A 9,912-nucleotide genomic window follows, 5' to 3' on the forward strand; every position below is an offset into this window, starting at 1 on the left:
TCACTACAAATAAAAATAAATAAATAGAAATAAAAAATCATTATAATTAATTATATATTTTATTTCATAAATAAATATTAATAGAAACAAATTAATAAAATATCTAATTATTGATTTCACACGTGTAAATTTTATATAAATTAATTAATACAAAAAATTTATAATTTTCATTAAAAAGGTACATATATCACCATAATTTTACCAGGCCCCCAGACTAACCCCAACCCACCTCAGGTTGGCCCGCCTAGGCCCGCTACCCGCGCGGGTTGGCCGACCTTTAGTTGGGTTGAAAAAATTTCAACCAACCCACTTAAATTGTGTGATGGAGCGGGATTACACGATGGACCCAACCCAAATTGACGGTTCTACCAATTAGTACGGGATCAGGTTACTTATATCCACAGTTTCTCTGGTATGTGAGTCACCTCCTGATGCGAAAGCCTAGCATGCTACATACCACGACGCCTTCTAGACTGAGAAGTGTTTGATCGTGATTGGTTTTCGGTATCTTGTACATTTTCATTTACACATTTATAGCATGTGCATACTCTGACTTTCGTATTGAGCGTTGTTATCGCTCACGTCCTCAGTTTTGTATTGGACACCCCATTCGATGGGACAGTTGCAGGTTGCCTAGGTGTTGGACCTGTGCGTTGTATGTGACCAATGTTGGGACACGGGGGTTTCCAGAAGACTTAGATTAAGTTATTAGTTTGGTATTGTACTCCATTCGATCGTGTTGTATAATTTATTGCTTTGGTTTCTATTTGTTACCGGTTGTACTCTATTGGATTGGTAATTATTTAAGTTTCCGCAATTTTCTTTTATTGTGTTTATCTATTTAAGTTAACTGCATGCTTAAATCTGATTAATAGGTGATTCCGGAGTGGGTCACTATATTTATGGTATCAGAGCATGCAGTGATATCTTTGGGACTTAGTTGTTGATTAATGCATGATTGTTTCTTCTAGATGGCTCAGAACGACGATAAAATTATTCTTGGCAGGAGGCGTTGGGATGATAGGGATGCCCAGAGACACTGCCGAGGTCGCCGGCATCTCCAAGAGGATGATCGTCGTAGATCGCACTTGCATAGATTCCTTCGGATTGGACCTAAGCCAATGATCGCAAGGGAGACTCCAGACATAGTAGAGGATTGGGCGAAACGTTTGGAACGTGACTTTCGATCATTTATATGACTAGAAGAGGAACCTTTGAAGATTCTTCACAAGTAGTCGGAGAGATTTTCATGAAGATCATACCTCATATACCAGATAATTGTACCCCTCAACATCGGAAGGATCTGGTAGGACGGAAATATTGTGTAAATCTTGGTAGGGAGGAGTTTCTGTCAGTAGATTGTAATAGGGTATCATAGACGAAATGTAAGATATTTGCATGTATTAGACTTCGATATGTAAATGTTGAATCTTGTAAGAAACAACTTGATGTGATGGGTTTTGTTGTATAAGCATTCGAATCAATTATATTATTGATTCCAGAATTTTTTTTCAATGACGGTATTATTTTACATCAATCAATGTGAACTAATTTGGATGTAATAAAAATTGTATTGAATCCGATTTCTTTGCTTATTGAAACCCATTGTTTGCTGATTATTGTTCAACTACTGTGATTCTCAAATTATTTGGGTAATCAGATTTAACAAGTTGTAAGTACTTGAGCAATTAGTTCTAGGGGACTTCCTAAAGTAATTGGGTAAGTATGTGATCTTGATAATTGGTGTCAGGGATGACTAGTGCATCAGGGGGACAATTGTGTTAATATACCAAGTATTGTGAACTGTGATAGATTATTATTAGACGTTTGAGGAAGCGCGACCCTATTCTAGTGTTAGATCTGTAAGCCTTTCGTGCTTTAGAGATTTGTACGGGGAATAGTCTTGATGTTTTACACTGTCACATAAGGGTATAGTTAACCAATAATGTTTAAGTGATAAATGAGGAGATTCAGTTTGTTTCGGGGTTAGTTCCAAAGTGAATCTAATGTTTTATTGTATGACCACGTTAGAGATATTAAAGTGAAATATTTTATTACAAGATTTATTTGTTTTCAATATGTTTGGTTAGTTCGTTCCTTACGACCTTGGTTTTAAGTTTTGATAATTATGGAACTCTGTATGTAGAGTATATGGTTCAGTGGTATAAGATTCCAGTAGGAAACAGGGAGAGAAAGAGGTTGTTTAACTTTATTGATATTTTAAGGTTAGGAACAAGCCACAATGAAATGATACCAATAGATGATATAGTTATTTCTGGTGAGTAATGACATGCAGTTCTGTCGTAAAAGAATGTGAACCCTTATGTGCATTTAAGTTGTTATGGGAGCTTGTTGTGCATTAGAACTTAGCAAGGGAAGATTGCCCTTTTGAAATCATTAATACATTTCACACAGAGTGTTGACACTCATGATTTCTTGGTTTTTTGAAATTGTTCAAATGTATCTCTGAAGATATTTCAAAATTTTATCCTGTGCAAGAAGATGATTTTGGGATTCAACTATCATTGAGAATAAAGTTTTAAATCCTGGATACCTTATTGTCTAACATTGTCAGAAATGAGAGAACCAGATAAATAATGTAAGATCTAGTATTTCGTAGTTTGGGAAATACCAATAGTAATTGTCAACTAGTAAGACGGTTCTATATATACCTGTACCAAATACAGATGGCGGAACCAAGGAACCATTAGGATAAGAATTCTTTATTCTGTACTAACGACTGGAATGATTGACTTGAGTGTAATCGGAGTTTGACACAAGATCTATTCATCATCATTTGAATATAGAAATCAAGATACTCAAAGCTGTGTTTTGTTCCGTATAAGATCTTGTATGTTTGATTTTATAAGTCAATTATTGGCGCAGCTAGCCAATGATGATGGTAGAAGTTGGGTTTCAATATCAGTAATGATCTTTGAGTTATCTAGACCATTGGTAAATCTGAAAGATGATACTTTGATGTTGTATCATAGTCTTTAGTAGAGCGTCAATAAGTCTTGTTGAACGTCGATAACTTGGAAGGTTGTCACAGGATCTTTAGATTCTTTGTTGGAATCGTAACCCATTGCAATAGATGTTGAGACTCTTTTGTCATGCATTCAGAAATGTTTTATTTCTAGGAGAGTTGTTGTGGATAAACTCATCCAGTCAATATCATTCTTGAAATATGATCACAATTTACGGTTTGATTGAAAAGCTTGTTTGTGCTTTCGAGATTTGATTTGAGTGTCCAAGTTAGCCAACTCTCCAGTGAAAAGAGGTTTCTTTCGCAGGAGTTGAAATGATTTTTCCTCATGTATCGAACAATTTACTTGGAGCTTGAGTACTGTTGGTTGGCAAGAAGTGATGGACAATCGAGACCGATCGTTCTTATCTTAAAGAACTATGTAAAGAGCTAGTACAATAGATTTTGGCCTGGAATGTCAGAGATAGATTCTATGCTTGTGATCGTATTTGTTTACTAAAAGATTTCATCAGAAGCATTAAATTAGCATTCCTGTAAGAACCTTGTTTAAGCGGTGATGCCTTGTTCCTGAACTCCATATATTGTTGGAGTTAGTGATTTTATTTGTGGTACAACAATATGTTTCATGAATCAGAATTTAGATGATTTTGCGACAGATAAATCTTATATATATAATTTAAAGGCACCTTTTGTTACGGATTGTGTCTTTTCTGAAAGATATTTTCATAACATAGATCAGTAAACTCAGTTATCGCGGAATAAGAATATTCATTTGATCTATTTTCGGGAACAAATAGAATGACACTTGAAATCTTAAGTATGGTTTGAACTTAAGAATGAATTCAGTGTTGGATAAAGTTCAGTTAATCAGAATAATACTATTTACTTGATTTAGTCTGAGTGGCAGACAAGTTAATGTGTATCAGTTTAAGGTATGATTGTACATAAGAGTTTGTGCAAGCAAGTAAAAATGATTACATTCTCAGGTATAACCTAGATCGGATTTCGAGGACAAAATATCTTAATGTGGGGAGAATGTCGTAACCCAAAATTCTGTTTTACGTAGTTAAATGGTTAAACATGATTATTATAAATAAAAAATTATTAAGGGTTTTAATTATTATTAAACCAAGTGGAAAATTGACTACGAAATGTTAAAAAATTGCACGTAGGACAAAATGGGTTCGGGTGCTTCGGAAACACCAAACATGGACTAGGACATATCGGTAGATACGAACTGATCGGAAGTACCAAGTGAGTTCGGAAGCTAAGGGTCAAGTTCGGAATTCCAAACGTGGGATCGGAGCTTCCAAAGTTTAGGCCATGTACATTTTTGAGGTGTCAAGTGTGTGTAAACACATGGAGGTTCATGCTGATCGAAACGTCCAGAGTTGGGGATCGGAACTTCCGATCATGATCAGAGATTCCGAAGGGCCGATCGGAGCTTCCGATCAGAAGCTGTTTGAGACGTGGCAAGAATGCGAGTTAGGAGCTTCCGAACTCTGCCTACAACTAGGTGCCGAGTTTCTCACAATTATTTCATGTTCGAGGTGTTTCGGTGAGAGCAAGTGTATAATATTATTGTATTAGCCTTATACTTGAGGGTCGAGCGATGGCGGGATGCTATGGGACTTTGTAGGGGAGCTATGCTTAGTTCAGGACCTTCGACATCAGCGGACTGATGATGAGCAAAAGTATATTCCGAGATCCCTAATAGTATTAGGAAGTATATATTAGCTTATTTAAGACTTTTAGACCAGTGTGTGATATATTATTGTTTGGACACAGAGATGGACTGTAGATGCATGCACATCTAGGCTAGTTGTTGAAGTACGAAGTACCATATAAAATATCCTGGTTGAGTATGCATATTTTATGTTTTCATGTTTACCTGTCATGGTTTATGTGCATATATTATGTCACGTTTATTATGTTGCACGAATTATCATGTTGAGACTGTACCATTGTTAATATCATGTAGTGGGGTTGCTCAGCTCCTGTATTTTTAGTGGACAGTTAGACCCGATAGTACGGGATTAGGTCACCTATATCCATAGTTTATTTCTGGTATGTGAGTTACCTCCAGATGCAATGGCCCAACGTACTACATACCACGTCGCCTTTCAGGCTGAGGTGTGTTTGACCGTGTTCGGTTTTTAGTACCCTGTACCTTTGCATTAACGCATTCATAGCATGTGCATACTTCGAATTTCGTATTGAGCACTGTTATCGCTCACGTAATTGGTTTTGTCTTAGACACTCGATTCAGCAGGGCAGTTGCAGGTTGCTTAGGTTTTAGATATATTCATAGTAGGTGACCAAGGCTGGGATGTGGGGGTTTCCAGAAGATTTAGATTAAGTTATTAATTCGGTATTGTAATCCATTCGATGGGGTTGTATATTTATTGCTTTGGTTTTCGGTTGTTAGCGGTTGTATTCTGTCTGATTGATAATTAATTAAGTTTTCGCAGTTATCCCTGATTGTATTTATCTGTTTAAGTTAATTGCATGCTTAAGTTCTGATTAGTACGTGATTCTGGAGAGAGTCACTACACACCTAAATGAGCCGAGCTCGAGCTGGAGCTGGAGCTTGCGAGCCTCCTAAACGATCGTATCTCGAGCTCGAGTGTGATGCCAGAGGCTAATAAGAGGGTGGGGAGTGATCGTTGGTGCCCAGAGGTTGCACGGACAATGAGCGGATCCTACCACAATTCTAGGCGAAATGAGACATGAATGAATCGATCCTGTACTGGAATGAGTGGGATTCTAAGACTGTGTAGATATGAGACTGCATAGTTCAATAGGGATTAAAACATTTGATAGGTATTACTAATATCAAGAAGGTGCATTTTTTTTTCGGGAGCTCATCACATAAGAACTCCAAAGATAAGCGTGCTTGATTTGGAGAAAATACAGGATAGGTGACCCCCTGGTATATTTCTCATAAAACTTTCGTTCTTGAAAAACATTCATGCTAGGAAAACATTCATTCTATTAAAAAAGAAAGTTAACATATCCCTTAACTTTTCATAAAATATAATGTTTTCATACATAAAATAACTTTTATGGATAGAAATTAGAGGTGTCAAAATAAGATACTTCCATGGGGTTGGCCCATCCTGCCATAAAAAATAGGTGGGATGGGTTGGTAATTTCCCAACCCGTCTAAAATGTGGGCCTCCCCGCCAATGGTGGATTGTGGTGGGTTATGAGTTGGCTGTCAAAAACCCATCAAATTATACGTAAGCCCGTCAAGTTGGCCTATCCCACCACCTAAAATAGTTGGGTTGACATTTTTTCAACCCACCTAAAAGGTGGGCCTTCCTATCCCACCCCACCCCACCCCGTCTAATGGTAGGTTGCGACGGGTTGTGGGCCGGTATTTCTGCTAAACCATTTTGATACCTCTAATAGAAATGCTTAGACCATCATGCATTATGTATAGTTAACGATCCACGTAAGCTGTTGTGATGCCTAGGGCTAATAAGAGGTCGGGGAGTGATCGCCGGTGCCAAGAGGTTGCACGAACAATGAGCGGCCCCTGGAAGGATTCTAGGCGAAGGGAGACATGAATTAACCTATCCCGTGCCGAAATGAGAGGAATTTTGACACTGTGTAGGTATGGGACTACACGGTTGAGGAGGGCTTAAAAGATTTGACATGTACTACTCATAAATTATAGGATGGGTGATCCCCTGAAAAGTTTTTTAGGGTGCGTGTGATTAAGGACATAAGCACACTGAAAAAACTCGCCTTGATACAGTGAGGATAGTCATCGAATTTGGGGTGTTACAGCCATTCTCCACATTCTCAATGATAACTTCATGCATCAACCGTATAAAGCCACATTCGGACACTCACATTCATGTTATAAGACAAGCTTGACAAAAAACATTACCAAAATAACTGTCATACCCACGCGGGAAACATGCTCGCATGCCCGTGCCCCATCGCGTGGGTGACCCTTCAACAAAATTTGGTAGCCATGCAGGTGGCACGCGAGCGTGACCTCTTTGCATGGGTGTCCCTTGGCACCCAAGCCCATACCTACGTAGGGGGGAACGCCCGCATGCCTTCCCGCATGGGTTGGACATAAAGATCTGCTGTGAATTTTTTTAAAAAAAATTGCTCGCTCATACATTCGATCAAACGCACACCCATGCATAAAACTCGACATCTACCATTGAATATACTTCAAAAACACATCATAGGGCCTTTATAACAACTTATCCCCAATATTTGGAACCCAAAACATATCAAAACACTCTTTACAAATCGAAAACAAGATTTTCATCCTTCAAACCCTTACAACCAAAAAATAACGCTCTAAATCATCAAAAACGGCTTATGTTTCACGGATACATGTCTTAATATATCATTCTTTCAAAAATATATGAATTCCTTGCAAGAAAACATCATATACATTAGAATACTCACATCAATATAAAAATATTTAATATCTCTTGGATAGTGCTTTCAAAGATTGAATAAAACTTGCAATTGTTTTTTTGGTATGGAAATTCGGAATCCGGGAAAATGACCCTAGCATTCTCTGATTGAACGTCGCGAAAGTATATGAAAACTTTGGAGAGAATTTTTAAACTTAGGGGGGGAAAGGAGAAGTGGCGGCTACTGAAACGTGAAAAAGGGCGGGGAACAAGTCTAAACTTAATATGTCGTTAACTTAACAGAAAACTTATGGGCTGAAAGTTGTCCAATAAAATTAAATATATTCTTTTCAAAATATTATCCTCTGTAAAATTTTAAAATTAAATAACGTGCACAATTTTTAAAATAAAAACTTGCACATTTCACATATTTTGCTTTAAAAACTCTTAAATCTTGTTCATAGGATAGTCTCAATTCCCTTCATCATCGGAATTATACTCATACCTAAAAACATTAAAAACCAATACTTTGCATTAAAAAATCATGATTTAAACAATAAAACACATAGCTTTAATAATAAATAATTAAAAGCATCTCCTGAGTGGATTCGTGATTTCCGGCCATTACAATCTTCTCCTTTTAAACGAGTTTTTTCTTTGAAATTCGACTCACTAAATCTTAACAGTGGAGAATTTCATCTACTCTAATTTGTAAGATCCACATTTACACATCTAGATCCTAGATTTTAGTATCCCATCAATTCATGATTTCGATGCGCATTTGATAACATATATCTTATCATACACCTTTATATTCCACATCGTAATCCGATTTACCTTTATAATCCTTCATTTGTGTATCACAATTATTTTTGCTCCAAAAATAAAATAAAATGAAATTCGAAAACCTAACACAAAAAAATCTACCCCCAACCTACACATCATATTCGTTAAAAGTACATAAACAATAATAAATCATCATATTGCGATCCTTATGACACAAGTGCGATTTCAAAAATGATAATGACTGCACTGTTCGAAGATAAAATCTTAATAAATAACTCTATGCTAACATGAGATTTTCGAACTAAAATAATAGAATTTGAAGCATGTTGACCTAAATCCCAAAATTAAAAACTAGTATCTGTAGAGTAAAATTTCTATGCAAACATTTAGGAAATGATGCAAATATCGATTAATCCTTTGTTTCAACTGAGAGTGTAAACTAATCGAGCTGGTTCACGAGCTTTTTGATTTGGCTCGATAAATATTTGATTCGTATTCAAACTTATCAAACTCGATTCGAATTGTAGTGACCCGTCTCGGAATCATTAAGTAATCAAAGCTTAAACATGCAATATAACTTAATAAACAATAATAAAAAAGCCAGTGAAAACTTAATCAATTCGACTAAAAAATACAACATGAATACAACCGATCCCAAAACAATTACTGATAAATATAGTACAACCCAATCGAAGATAATACTAAGACTTCACAAATGGAAACCTGGTACAATATAATCCACATTATTGCTGCTAAACGACTGCTACCACCTGGTTGTCCAACTTAAGTCCTGCCCTGTGGAATGAGGTGTCCAGACAAAAATCGAGGACGTGAGCTAACAACGTTTAGTACGAAATTATGAGTATACACAAGCTATGAATGCTAAATGAAAATGATCGGGTACCGGAAACTTATCACAGAAGAAACTCTTGCTCAAGAAATGGTTCCATGGTATGTAGCATACTAGATTGTCGCATGAGGAGGTACTCCCATACCATAAGACATAAGTGAACTATCCGGATCAAAATCCATGACATCCATCCATAAAACCCTCGGGGCTGAGCAACCCCTCTACAGGTAAAATCAAGGTATAAGCTCAACGTGATAAATACATCCAGCATAATAATTGTGACATAATAAATGCACATAAGACATACCATATAAAATTATGAAACCATAGAATATGCATACAACTAGAGTATCTTGGATAGTACGTCTGTACCTCAGAATAAGCAACCTAGCGATACTGACACTCTAGTCTAAGCCTATAACAGACAATCACCGTATCACTAAATAGCTACTCACTGAAGCTAATCAGAATCTAGTGATATACCTGCGTCCGTAGTCATCTCTTTGATGGCGATGACCTCAAAACTTAGGCACAACTCCTCTACGATCCCGGTAGTGCCTTGCTATCCATTGGCCCTCGAACTTCGTCTGAAATACGCCTAAAAATGACTAAAACAGCCCAAAATCGAGAGAGAACTTGAGGAAAGGAGTGAGGGAATTGGTTGCCTCGAGCCCCTATTTATAGACCATGATCGAAACTTTCGATCCCTAGTTCGGAGCTTTCGAACGCACTTCGGAATTAACGATCATCCTTCTGAAATCCTTCTACCGAACGCGTGTCTTTAATTGGACAAAACATTGCTTTCGACATAGTTTGGATCCACTGAACTCTAGTTTGGAACTTCCAAACTATATATGTCTAGTCTAATCACCCAATCAAAACCCAATTTAACCATTAAACTC

The sequence above is a fragment of the Henckelia pumila genome, chromosome 1 (genome assembly GCF_033568475.1).
Source record: "Henckelia pumila isolate YLH828 chromosome 1, ASM3356847v2, whole genome shotgun sequence".
NCBI classification, from domain to species: Eukaryota; Viridiplantae; Streptophyta; class Magnoliopsida; order Lamiales; family Gesneriaceae; genus Henckelia; species Henckelia pumila.